Genomic DNA, 15610 nt, shown 5'->3' on the forward strand with positions numbered 1-15610 from the left:
TACAATTTGAAATAAAATACAAGAAATGGTACCTATTTTGACAAATTTATATATTTTCAATGAACTTAATTCATGAAAGAATTCAATATATATATGTATGTGTATGGTTCATATATACACTTTGTGACTCATCTTTTATATCTTCTAAATGAAATTAAACACGGAATTAACAATAATATCAACATCCATCCAACAAATCATGAATACTTTGTATGAAAATTAAATTGACATACCAAAACTAATTTAACCTACCTCCTCTAATTTGCATACTTTCTTTTTGAAATTATTAGTATTAGGCTAGAATAATTATTTTAAATGGCATAAGTCTATCAATATCTAATCGTATTTTTTATTGGAAGAATGTAAAATTTTATTGTATTTTTATTCATTAGGCTATATTTGAAAATGCTCCTAAAAACTAGTCGGTTGAATATTTATTTAATAAATTGTAAGTAAAAGTATCATTTTGTCAAAGTTTGTTTAATTTTATTTTCTATATTTTTAATGGTTCGATTTTAATCACTTTACTTTCAATAAATCTTAAATTTAATCTCTCAAAATTAAGTAATCGTAAAAAAGAAAAAGCACATTGAATCGATAGTTGTAATTAGTATTACAACAACATTTACACTTGCAAAAATTAAGCTTCCAAAGTATACAAGTATTAAAATTGAACTCCCAAACTTAAAATGGTTTAGGGTTTAGAGTTTAGGGAATCTTCAAACTTCTACCATTATTACATGTTATATAATTATGTTGGTCTGACATCCAAATCAAAATCTGTTTAAGTTTGAGTGATAATCTTTTTTTAATTTAAAATTTAAAATATATAATTGTAACTATTACCGTACATTAACGTGGTTATCAAATTTTCGAAAGGAAAACTATTTTGGAAAACAACTTTCTATTTTAACTATTTTCGGAAATTGTGTATGGAGAATAAGAAGTCATCTTTTGTAAACAACACAATAAAAAGATGAAAAGATGTTATTATTCTAAGACAAAAACATCACATCTTTTTTGGAAGAATTTTATTGTAAGGAAGGATAGAAAGTTGTTTTGAATTAAATTTCCATCTTTAGCAGTTGATTGATATTGAAGGAGTCAAGGAGGGGTTAATAATGGTTTGAAAAACAAAATAAAAACCAAAATCACATTTAAAAACCAAAATTAAACGCTGACAACTCTTTACTTCTCATTATTTCACTCATTAAGACATGAACTTTTCTTGTTTGATTATGGACTTTGCTTAATACATTCTCTATTGCCACTGGCGGAGGCACGTAGGGGTTAGGGCACGTGCTCCTAATCAACTCAAGTATTTTAAATATAAATTTAAGTATGCTTTAAAAATATAAATTTAACTTGTTTGGTTTTTTTTGGAAAATTAAACTAATAAATAATACTTTCCGTCTAATGATTTAAAAAACTAAACTAATTTTTGGAAGCTAAGAAAAAAAAGTTGTTCTTTTTAAAATTTAGTCAAGAATTCAATTAATGTATCTAAGAAGTATGCAAGTGATTGCAAGATATAAAGGAAAGGTTTATATTTTATTTTGATTCTCAACATTATATCTTGTTATATATATTTTTGTTTTTAAATTTTTAAAAGCGTTTGTTTTACTCCCTAAACATTTTAAAAGAGTTTAATTTGATTTTTTCTATTAGTAACTGTTTAGTAGAATGAAGGGGTGGCTTTCAATGTTTGAATGACTATGCTTTAGTTCATTGTATTTAATCAAATAAACCCAAAACTAAATTTGTTCTTATTTTCTTTCTTTCCTAAATTCAACTCTCTCATGTCCCTTTCTTGGCTTCCACACTCTTTATTATTTTTATAAAATTGAAATCCTCAACCAAATCAGAGTAAAAAACAGAACTCCTATATTGGTTTTAACATCTACGAGAAGAAATTAATTTAGTTTTGCAACTAATTAAATTAAAAACAACCATATAGAAAATAAATTCTATAGATTTGTAGATAAATATTTTTTCATTTAATCAATTTAATTAATATGATGAACCCATAATCTAGTCTAATCATTCAAATATAGAAATCACATCAACGTTTCATTTAGTATTTCATGGAATCCTAAAGATAAGAACCAAACTAAGCTATTTTTAAAAGTTAGAGACTAAAACAGACATTTTAAAAAGTTTAGAAATCGAAATGAAAACAAGATACAACTTAGAAATTAAGATAAGATTTAAATCTAGGAGAGTATATGCTTAATTTAAAAGAGAAACAAAAGTTAACAAATAGTTATCAATCTAAGTTTTAATATTTTATATAATTAATGAATTTAAAAATTCGAAAAATAGAATGGTTATAGACTTTGAAGATTTATAGTCCATGGGCCTTTAGGCCCTCATCATTTGGGCCTGCGTCATAAAATAATTTTTGTTGGTATAAAAATGGAAGAAATAACCGTGAATGATTTAGTATAAAAATATTAAGAATTTTGGTAAAATAATCTATGTCGTTCAGATAGGACTTAGAATCCACATGTACGTTATTTCATTGTATTAAATGCTGGGATGGAGATTTGAACCCAAAACCTCTTATCCATGGGAACATACAAGTGTCAGTTGAATTAAGTTAATGTTAACAATTTTGGTATTTTTTAAAAGTAAAACTCATAATTTGCTATTCTTTTTTACCGTCCAAAATTGAAACTGTTTCCTATCAGCATTCAAATAAACAAAAATCCAATCACTAGAATTATAAATTTTTAGACAAAATACTTTTATTCTAGTAGGTATCTATTTGATGACTCAAATTTTATAACGAATATTTTTAGTCCTTGAAATTTAAACAATGATTCTAAAGAATCTCTAGGTCCATTTGAGAGTTAGTTGATTTAACTGTTTGTTGATTATGTCGTTAAATGATGATGTGAAATGTGTAGCTTGTCAATTTTTATTTTAAAATTATATTTTATTAAGTTAAAATGTTAGATGGTTTGAAAAGGTAAAGAATAGAAAGAAAAAAAGGAAAGAGAGAAAGAAACAAATCTCTTATGATTTTTGTATCCTTATCCAGACTCCCAATCAACAAAAGTCTTTTACCTTTCATAACATTGCTCTTGGACGTGAACTTCTAGTCGCTCGAGCAACAACATGCAACCATGTATACCTCTAGACCCACAACAACAAGATTTTTATTCGTGTACTCGAAATTCGATTTTTTCGTTCTTTTCTTTTTCATTTTTTAAACTTGTTTAGAATTGATTGATAAACAACCCTAACTCTTTTAACTTTGTTTTCTTTTTCTGGATACTCCCTCCATTTAGAAGTTAAATAGAAACTCACTCACACACAAATTTAATTTCTCAAATCAAAAGAAAAATAGTATGATATTGGTGATGAAATTTTCAATGGCATTTTATTGGAAGCATTCTTTTAATAATTCTTTCTCACTTAAAATTTGATTAATTTTAATTTAAATATTTTAAGGTGGGATGGTTAAATCATATTCAAAGCATAAGATTTAATCCGAAATAAACATAGATAAAAGATGCAATACAATAAAAAGGAAATGAACGTTTAAATTTACAATTATTTTTAAAAGGTTCTGTCATAATTGTTTCAAAACATTTTTTCATATATTTTAAATGTAATTTTGGTTTGTATTTATTTAAGGCAGGATACATTTAATTAATGTTTTCTTTTATTTTAGAAGACTTTATTTATTTTCTTTTATATTCCTAATTAAAAATTGATAACGAACTCTACATTAAGATTTCAAGTATTTGTCAAACACACTGAAAAAATGTAAATATACATCCCAAATAACATAGTTTATCTTTTTGTATGTTTATAAATATCATAGAAAAATAAATATATATCGCACATATGATTGAGTATATAAGACGATATGTTTTATAAATTTTCTCTTTGCACTTGTCAAATATATTATAGTTTATATTTTAGTAAAATCAAAATGCATAATATTATGCATTTTCTTATTTTAAAAAAATAGGAAGATATATTTGATATATAGAACATTAATATATCTTCCTATTTTTTTAAAATAAGAACTGCCCTCTTTGTGTAGTTTATTTTAAAGAAAAACTATCTTGAATGCATGAGTTGAAATCTTCGAGTTAGAGAATCTTATGATCGTAGAAAATTTTGTCTACGTTTCTACCTCCTTTAGTTGGAGTGTTCTTAAGTAAACTTTATGGACTTGAGTTTCGTTGGATTTCGATCTTAATTAACATTTTAGGTGGGTAGTTGCAAATTTAGCAATTAGATTAAAAAATAATGATGTATATAGAAACATTTTTAAAAATATGCAAATATAGCAAAACTATCACTAATAGACTTCGTATCGTCTATCAGTGATAAACCAATATTTGTAACATGGTCTATTGGTGATAGACTTATATCATTGATAGAATCTGACAAATTTTGCTATATTTGCAAATTTTTTAAAATGTTAATATATAATTTATTATTTTGAATTTAATTGCTAAGTTTGCAACTATCCCTTAAATTAAGTTTGACTTTTGTGCTTAAATGAACTCTTTAATCAAGATATTAACATTTAATTGGACCAAATTATTTTATTCAATTCAACCGTCAAGACAAAAACAATACCATCGATATTAGCCACATAATTTCTTTAATTTTAATTTGGAACACATATCAACTTTTGATTAGTTCCAAATCTGATGAATTGTAATTTCCTGGAAATTTAAATACTGATGTGACAATTTATGATCCTAAATTTTTTTATGGTTTCTCAACCATAATTTTAAAATATTAAAAACAAGTTGGTTATAAGTTTATTTTAGTTATTGTATCTAATATAAGATGTTTTAGTTTTATTCACACGCCATCATGACCTATTTTTTCGAGTTTAAGTTGAAATTGATTAAAATACCATCTTTTCAATAAATTCGAATTTTCTAGAACTAAAATCCGTAACCATTATTATAAAAGCTACAACAATACGAAACGAGACCTAAATGCAAAACTGTTGAATGACTTGTACTGATAAAAAAATTGAAGGTTTAAATGAATGTTTTTTCTTCTTTCAAGAAATGGAATTTGGAAGCAAAATTAAATGAATGGTTAGAAAATAGGAAAGAAGAAATAATTATAATGATCACTTAATGAAATGTTTTCGAAATTTGATAACAATTATTCAACTCTTCCTTCTTATATTTTAGAGAGACCCATCATATATTCAAATGTCAACAACTTCACAAACCAAACTATATTACAATAATTTAATGTTCTAAGTAATTAAAAAAAATCTCAATGAACCCCAAATTCAAACACCATCTTTTCTTTAATAATAGCTCTATAAATTCATTATTGGTTATTATACATTATACAAACCAATATATATAATATCTAAAAGTAGTGAATATTATATATATTATATTATCTATAATTTTAGTCTTTTACGAAGAATTTTGCTATCGTGATTAAAAAAACAAATGTCCAAAAAGAGTTTTTTCGGAATTTGGAAAATAAAAGATTGAGAATAAAAGATTCTTAATATAGAGAATGATGCAATGGAAGTTAGTTTAGGTTTATAGAGAAGAAATTATAGTTAATATTGTAAAATCATAGATTAATTAATAATTAAAAATATCATTGTAATGAATCATGTGGTAATTGTGCATAATAATTTTGTTTTTTTTCTCTACCAACTTTTAGTTCAAAAAAATAAATTTGGTGATGGTTGTTGGTTGTGTTGGTTATGTTTAATGGATTTCTTTTTTAAAATAGTTGTTATCTATTTATTTTGTTTTATAGTAAATTAGTGCCCCTAGGAATCTTTGGATATTTGTTTTTTCAACTTAATGATTACATTTGAATTTGAACTAAATATACTATTCATCCTTTTGGGCCTTTGTTAGGTGTGACACCTTATATAAACAATCTTATACTTTGTTTTCCTTGTAATTTCTAGTTTGATTTGGAAACTATTTCAATATGGAATTTGTTAATTTATAAAAAATTACAAATTTGATTGTACCATCTCGACTCTTTTCAAATTTTCAAAATTCTATGGTCGGAGTAGTCCTATAATATTAAATTTATCATAAATTTATTGAAGATTTAATACGACGACATAGTATATTGTTTTGAGTTTTTTTGTCAAATGTCTATAAATAACATTGAGCGCTAAAATATTGGTATAATATTTAATTTACCATAACCAATCAACTTAAACTATACGTATATCATATTAAATATCATTTTGGTCTCTATATTTTAAAGTTTGTTCAATTTTAGTTTTTGTACTGTGCTATCTTTAATTTAGGATTTTTTTAATTCAAATTTGTTAAATATTAACAATAATATTCATGCCAAAAAAAACTCTAAAGTTACAAAATGTTTTTTTTCTTCTAAAGAATCAATAAAATAAACTAACAAGCGTGATTAAATTTAATATTTATTAAAATTCAACAACTCTCAAAATATAATATTTTTAAGAACAATTATTTTAAGTAACCAAAATTGATTGGAAATATTTTTAATTAAGTTGACTCATTTCTAAATTTAACAATTAAATATAGGAAAATATTATGAAAGTTCTAAAATCTACTCTCTTTTTTCTTAACTCTATTTTCAAAATCATGTATTGATTTATGATTACTAAATTAAAAAGCATGTGGTAGAAAAAGGAAAGTCAAGAAAAGGAGAAATCATATCTTGAATGTTGATATTCAACTTATATTTTTCCTATGGGAAAGAAAGTTCTAAGAAACTATATATCATGAAAAAATGCAGAGATGAAAAGATTACTCAATCTCTCTTTGTTGAAATATAATTTGAAAAACTATATATAATATATTAATGTGATGTGGGTTTGGTTTTATTTTATTTTATTTCAGTGGGCTATATATTGTTTTTTTTTTTTTCTTAAGTAAAGAACAAAAAATGATTTTCTTTTTCAATTAGTTTATTATTATCGTAAGAAACAATTAAACATGTTTATACTCCAATGGGTGTGTGTGTTTAAATAGAATAGGCAAAAATCTCCAACCAACCAATTGGTTTGAATATCTTAAATTAATTAATTGACTTTTAATATACCAACCTTTAGGTAGTTTGTTTTGCTTTGTTTATTAAAATAAAAGTTGACGTAGAGATGTGGTTTGATGCATATATATAATCCTATGTATATCAATAATTTGCTAAATGATTCTTTTTAAAGAAATTTAAAACAAAAAACAAGTCTATAAAATCTTTTTTTTTTTTTTAGTTTATAAAGCTTGACTTCTTTTTAAAAAATATTGATAAAAAGTAGAAAACTATGAAGAAAATATAGAGATAGAAAAGTACATGTTTAGGTATACACTTCTTTTTGTTTTTTTTTAGAATTTGGATAAAATTTGACTCTTAATCAACATAATAACGATCCATATATTCATAAATATGCTTAATTTTCAAAAAAAAAAAAACCATAAATCAAATAATTAATAAATAAGCATCTTGATATTAAAACAAATACATTAAAAAATTTATCCTTAAAAATGTATTTTAACATTCGTTAATTTTGATAAAATAATCTAAACGGCTTATTTATTTATTGACGAATCCTAAATGTTCTTTATTGAACATCTAGACTAAGTAATATTTTTTTTAAAAGTATTAAGTTTGAAGATAGAGTAATATTTTAATTAAAATTTTAAAACATGAATAATGGTAGATCACATATTACTTCACTGTTTTAAAATTAACATCTAATTTTAATTTTATAATTTATTGGAAGATAATTATTTAAAATTTAAATGATTTAATCTAACCGGTTTGTTAGAAGTTTAAGAAAAACAATTGTTATACAGACAATAACAATCCATTTTCTTATATACAGAACATAATAGATAGTGAAGAAAATATATGAGATTGTATAACAAACAATATGATAAAATTTTTAGAAAAGCTAAATCCAATATATCTATGTGCAGTTTTACACCATTTGATTTTTTTGCTAAATCCAATATTCTTGCTCGAACAACTTGTACAAACCTAATTCAACAAACAAAAAACATTCGCTTTAGATTAAACCCAATGCACAAACATTAACTTTTGACTACATTTACACTCAAATGTTTAAGAACATACTTTTAAACTCTTATTGAATCACAATAGTCAAATGTCAATTTTGGATGGGGTATGGAAACTACTTGCAGTCTACCCACATTCGAATCTTACAAAATATTTCAAAAACCTTCAGAAATAGTCTAAAGTGTACTTTAAAACTTAAAACGACCAACCTAATTGCATGAATTGAGCTACCATATAAAATTGGAGGATAACCATGAGATATTAGTAATACACTTGTGTGAAAAATTGAGCTACCATATAAACTTTAATTTGATAACCTATACAATTAGTGGATGAAAATTTGCCCCAAAAAAAGTACATTAAAACTCAGAGGGCAAAAGAACAATCTCATACAACCCATTAACATTCAAGGATCAAAACACGCAAAGAAAAATAAAGATGGAAGTGAAATAAGATGCCTCCAAAAAGCCAAACATCTTAAGAATTTAACATATACACTATAATCATGCTTAGTGTTGAAATAAGCAAGAAAAACTAGGGAGAAACTTACTTGTAATGGGCCAACTTACCTAAATGAGAAAAATGGACGTGACATGAATAAATTATGCAAAGAGAGCAGTATGAATTGAGCTTAAAACAATTTAAACTATTACCTAGATCAACTTAATACAAACCACCAGCTCCGATGATGACAACCAATTATGCGATAGCAAACAACTAGCATGAGACAAAGGCCTTCGTCATGAGAGAGGAGGCGTAGCGGACAATATTTTAGGGAGGTGGCAGACACATTTTATAAGAGTTGAAGTAAGTTAAAATATAGAGATAAAAGAGGGATATTTTGCAGTCAAATGAAAGATGCAAAGAAATGAAACCTCATTGTCGATTCCCACTTGAAACCTTCACCCTACCGATGAAACTGTAATTGGCCTCCACCAATTGAAACCCTCAACGTCGAAATTCTCCACGCATACAATTCATATTGTTAAATTGTAATCAAAATTAGCATATGTGTGAGACGTTTACTTGTATATTTGACCTTCAAATTTTCGTTCATCTTTGTGGTTGAAAAATTGAACAATACAAAATTTCTCTCTTTCATTGTTTTTTAATAACAATATATACATTGCGGATTCATGTATTGATGTTACTAAATTGCACTTAAGAATCGAGAAACTTGAAGTAAATATTGTTTTCCACCAATAGTGATGTTTACAACTTAGTGACTTTGATGAAGTGTCACTATTTAATGACTTTTTTAATAATCGTTAAATGATGACACAATAAACATTTCATAACTTTGGAAAATTAAAGCTTATAATTTCCCATCTATCTTTTCTGGCAAAATCGTCGCCTTTCTCATTTTAGTACATTCCACAACTCTTTTTTATAGTCATAAATTGATGTCACAAAAAATAGTCACGTTCGACCAAAAATCCAAAAAAAAAACTCAACTCTTCTTTTTGCAAAAAATAGGTGAATTGTTTTTCACTCTCCTGTCCATTTTTGCTACTATTCATGAGTCATGGAAGCTCATATTGTGATTACTTAATATATTAAAAAATTGTATTGGTTGTACATTAAACAAGTGGATTGCTTACACTCAATTGACGATAATAAATGAGCCATTAGAAAGACTACATCATACAAAAGTGAATAGTCATTTGGACTAACAACCGGTCACTATCTATCAAGTTTTCTCGAAGTCTAACCACTACCTAAATAAAAGAATCTTGACTTGTTATATGTGTTATATGAATGAGAATTGAAATGTTACCACTATTAAAGGTGGATTAAAGAACGTAGTTTGAAATGGTCAATAAAAGACGACAAGAGAAGGATCCGAGAAAAACATGAGCATCGAATTTATATGAACTACCACATTTGTCTTATTAGTTAAATATCTTACAAGGAAGGATAATTACTCATTAATCAATTCTGTTTATAAATAGACAATTTAAAAAGGTTGATAGGTATGATATAAATGTTTTTGTATAAATTTACCAACTTACATTTCCCCCACCTAAATTGAAACAATGGAAAAAGATAACATGTACTTCCTATACGATTAAATTGAAAAAGAAAAAAAAAAAACTAGACTTGAAAATTTATTATTTGAATTTGAGCTATTTTTTTATATAGGTGTTTGAATTTTTAAAATTATTCCAATATCAATAAAAAAAGGTCTCTCTAAATTCCAACAAGAAGTTAGTTTGGGAATAAAAAAGAAAAAGAAAAAGAAATTAGGAATCAATGTATGAAATACTATTATAGTAGTTGTAGTAATGTAAGATATTGAAGTAATGCATGAAGGTAACGCTCACAACTTGAGGGGAAACCTGATTGCAGTTGAAGTTTTAGATTTATTAATGAATAAGGCTTCTATTTTAGTGTTTAGGAGTGATTGAAAGTAAAGAAATGAAAAGATTGAGAGGAAAAGGAATGTGAAATAATTAATTGTGTGGGGATGGGATGTGTGAAATGACATTTGGAGGCTGCAACCGCCGCCGTGGGGGCCGCGGTATTGTTAGAAGGACGGCGGTTTCCACCAACCACACCGACCATAAAAGTTGGTACCAATTTGCAACTTTGTCCAATATGGACCAAAATGCCCCTCCACTTTCCTTTCTATTACAAGACTCTCTCTTTTTACTCATCTCCCTTCCATGTAATTCCATTATCACTATCCTTCTCATCTTTTCTCTTTTTTAACTGTGGATTCTCTCACCAATGTTAATTTCTACTTTTGGATTTCATCCATTTTTTGTTTTAACTATATAAATGCAACTCTTTACATTTTATTTACCTAACTTTACAATACATGTTGAATATATCTCTAATATCATATTTTCTTTATAACAATAACCATCCATTCTCTCCCTCCACCTACTCAACATACTATTATTATTCAACACATAAATTTCTTCATTCCTAAAGTTTTGCTTTTGTTTATATTTAATTGTAGATTTTTTAAATGATATATATATATATATATATATATATAAAGTAATTAGTTGAGAACACACAAAAGCATAATCGAGATAGAAATGGTAGGAATGATAAAACTGACAGAAAAGAGAGAACCCTACGCTAGGAGGACCATGATCATGCAAGTGATGGATATATATATGTGGCCATGTGAGAGGTTGGAAAATCAACCCTTCTTTTTCCTTCTTTTTTATCCAATAATTCTCCAACTGATTGATTGAAAAAGGATAAGAAAAAATAATTCCAAGACGAGATATATATACACACATGTGTGTGTGTGTGTATGGGAAGTAATAAATAATGATTCTATATTAGGTAAAATGTTAGTTGGATTATGGCTCTCAAGAATTAGAAAAATCAATGAGAATTAAAACTTTAGACCTAATGTGAATATAGAATTAATTAATTTTGAGAGTTTATATATCTTTTTTCTAACCTAACTTGAGCCATATAAATGAATTGTGAAATTTGAAGAAAGGGGAAAAGAAGAAGACGACCACAACTAGATCAAGAAAGCATTGTTTGGCAACTTAACTTGGCAGCTTTTTAATTAGAATCATAAGTTTTCTAATATATATATATATATATATATATACATACATACATTACATTATGTTGTTAAACATTTGAAATCATTCAATACTCATTAACTTAATCCTTATACTTTTGACTTTTTAGCTTATTTTAATCTCCAAATATGTTCGTTTCTTTAATTAAAAAATGAACATTTTAACATTACCTTTTTAAAAATCATGATTAATTATGTGACTAAAATGATTATTTTTTAAAGCTTTAAAATATTATAGATAATTTTTTTTTATAAATTATTAAATGAACTAAAATCTAAAATATAATTAAGAATTAACATGACTACGTTGAATGTAGGTGGACGATGATTATTTTTATAATGAATTGAAATGAAAAATATTGTTTTAATTAAAAAAAAAAAAAAGAAGAATATAATATAGATGAAAGTGGAGGATGGTGATGTAATTGAAGAGAAGGAAAAAGATGAAAATGAAAATGGAAGATTCTTAGTTAGCAATAAATGTTTCCTACCTAACTCCATTTAGACAAAGAGAGAAATGGGAAAGACAGATGAAAAAGAAAAGTTTGAAAAAGTAATGAACTTTTTCCTCAAAAAAGAAAATCTTAGCATAGATATTCCCAACTTCAAGAGGGTTCCATTTGAAGTATTATGCAATTGCTCTTTCTCTTTTCAACACTTTATTTATTGCCTAAATATATATATACCCACTCAAACTTCAAGATTCAATTTCATCAATAACAAAAACACCAACAAAAAAAGTAAACTTCAAGATTTTGTTTATATATATATATATAATATATATAATTAACTAAAGGGTATTATTGCAAATTATGAAATATAGGTATATATTACCTCCTACGTCATGCCACCACTATTATTTAGTCTAACAATTTATATACAATAAGACCATTAATAACATAATGAGTTCATTATCTTGCATAAATGTTGACGAAAATATTTCAAACTTCAACCATATCTTTTATTTAGTACTGTGTAAAAATGAAAATTTATAGTTTGTTTTACACCACCAAATATAAATATGTAATAACATAAATATATGTAATTTTTATTTCAATTTCTAGCCAATATGTGTCGCTTACAAAACTGACCTCTATTTATAGACAAAATGATAAGCACGTGGTGAATTACATTAACATTAATAATGTGTCATATTAAGAAGCATGAATAAGAAATGTAGTAGTTACAAATTGTCACTTGACTATAGATACCAAGCTAATATTTAGAATAATTAAAGATGTTTACACCCATTTAAAATTAAAAATAATTTTACTTTTATCATTTGAATTCTTCCTAACAAATTAAAAATTTTATTTCAATTCTATACATCATATTTATTTTAATGGGGAATTTTTAAAAATAGTAGATTTTACAAAATATTTATAACCTATAGCAAATTCTATCACGGATAGTAATTGATATATTATAGTGATAGAAGACTATTAATGATAGAATCCAAAATTTTGCTATAGTTTGTAAATATTTTAATTTATTTTGTTATTTTTAAAAATCTCTATTTTAATTCTATTAATTTATATATGTTTTATTAATTTTTTTCAAGGGTTATTTTTCGATATAAGAAAATCAACCAAAATATTTATAAAATATACAAACTATTATCATTTGTGGGTTGCAATTAATCAATATAGACTACTACTTGTGTTTATCATACGATTGACATAGGTAGTATTTAGTCTATTTTGATTTATCACAAATAAAATTATGATATTTTGTTATATTTTTTAAAAATTTTTCATTTAAGATAAATTTTCTTTTTCTATCTATTTATACACATAGATAAATATTTAAAAATTAAAACTTGATTATAAGTATATTTTTTTCTAAACAAATATTTTCCCATTTTTCTAAAAGTTTTCTGCCACATATCCAACAAAATTCATGTTTACATTGTAAATTAACTTAAAGGGATTTTTTTTTATAAAATATATAACAAACTGGTATTTACAGTTTATAGAATAATTTCGAAAATAAAAAAAGTTTACAAATCTACCACGAAAAAAACAAAAAATACCATGATCAACACACGATTAATTGACCACACACGTGCGTGAATAATCTTCTTCTAAACGATCGCGTACTATAGTCTAAACGAATAATCTACGATCGTTTAGATCATAATACACGATCGTGTAGTTCTTTTAATCGATAGAAAAAATGCTTCAATTTTAAAAGATCGTTCAAATACTGTTAAAAGTATGTCTCTCAAATCCAACCCTACATTTTCTTTACATTAATCGTAGTAAATTAACTAAAATGAATGAATACAAAGTTTTAGATATGATTTTTTTAATTAATTATTTTTACAGTACACAAATACCAAACTAAGCTCAATAAAAGGTTAATTAAAATTAAACTTCTTCATAAAAGTAAGTTGAAAACATTTTAAACCACATGCAATACACACTTACATTCTAACCAAAATATAACCATAGTTCAATGTATGTATTAGTGATGAAGGGTAAATATTTTGTATAATAAATGTGTTTTAATATAATTGGGACAAAAAAGAATTGTGAAAACTTAAAAATATAGATATATATATAGTTTTGAAAATTGCACCTACTTGCAATTAGAAACAATGAAAGCTTAGAAGGGAAAGTTGATGCATTTATATTCATAAAATTTAAAGTTTTAAATGAAGACAACCATAACCAAATGAAAGTCAACCAAAAATACCTAAAAGATGAAATGCAAATGCATGCATATTGTATACATTAACATACATAATATACATATAGAAATCAATAAAGTTGCAATTGATATTGGAAATAAATGGTAGGTTGGAGGGTAATGGAACTATACACACCTAATTTTAATTAAGGAGGTTTGGTTGAAATATGGTACTGCTTCTTCCACTTTTCCATTGGTTCCATCATTGGTTCACAACAGTTATAGATCATGAAATACCTAATCCAACTAAAGCTTTACTCTATTAACAATATATCCATTATTAAATATAATTATATTCACACCTCTTCTCTCACACTACCTCCTCTCTTACATCCACCCAATTTTTCAACAACCCCAATCTAACATTTTTGTTAAATAAAAGAGTTTGGATCCACCTAAACCCAATTAGGTTGGGTTTGATTTTGTAGACGTTCAAGTTAATTAGATATTTGCTTTACCATCTATTGTTTTAACTTGATTGAATGAAAGGTGTTACAATTTTTTTCTTCTTCTATATATTCAAATGGATCGTTGTTCTCGCGTGAGAGAAATACTAAAAAGGGAAAATTGATAGTTAAACTAAAAAAAGAAAAAGAAATAGAAATGAAACTAATAGTTAGGAAAAGAAAGTTGAAACCTAAATTTAGGAAAGGGATGTGACACAATTACCTACATTATATTATATGAATGAAACATATTTAAATGTAATGAAACATATAGTATACTACTACTACGAATAACACTCCTCCTCAACAAACAAGTATAAATAATTAGGCAAACCAAACCTATATGATTAAAAATATAATTAGGCAAACCAAACACACATATAAAATTAGCTTCTTTTTCTTAAAAATAAAATATTTTAGCATCAAACAATAAATTCTAATTAACTAAAGCTTTTAATAAAAGAAAAAAATAACTTTATGCTTTGGAATGACCGTTCTAAATGAATATGATTTAACGATAATTGACTATGATATTACTTGTTAAAGATAGAAGGTCTTCCTACAAATTTGATTATTAATAGCTTATTGATATTATCATCGTTCATTAAATAGTTCCATTATTTCTAAGGGTCAAACCGAAATGTTAAAGGATTTTCTTAAGAAGAACAAAAAATTTGGGCAAATATTGAGTAAAGAATAAAAAATTGCTACACAATTTTTCATGAATATTTTGTTAACTTTATCATTTTTAACAATTTTACAATGTTTAAATCTTCCTTTATTTTTTAAAAATTTATTTTTCTAAAAAGATCTTATTATTTATTAAAATTTTAAATTTATTTTATTTACCACATTTGATCTTAGGCTAAAAGGTTGAGAAATG

This window comes from Cucumis sativus, chromosome 7 (assembly GCF_000004075.3).
Source record: "Cucumis sativus cultivar 9930 chromosome 7, Cucumber_9930_V3, whole genome shotgun sequence".
Lineage (NCBI taxonomy): Eukaryota > Viridiplantae > Streptophyta > Magnoliopsida > Cucurbitales > Cucurbitaceae > Cucumis > Cucumis sativus.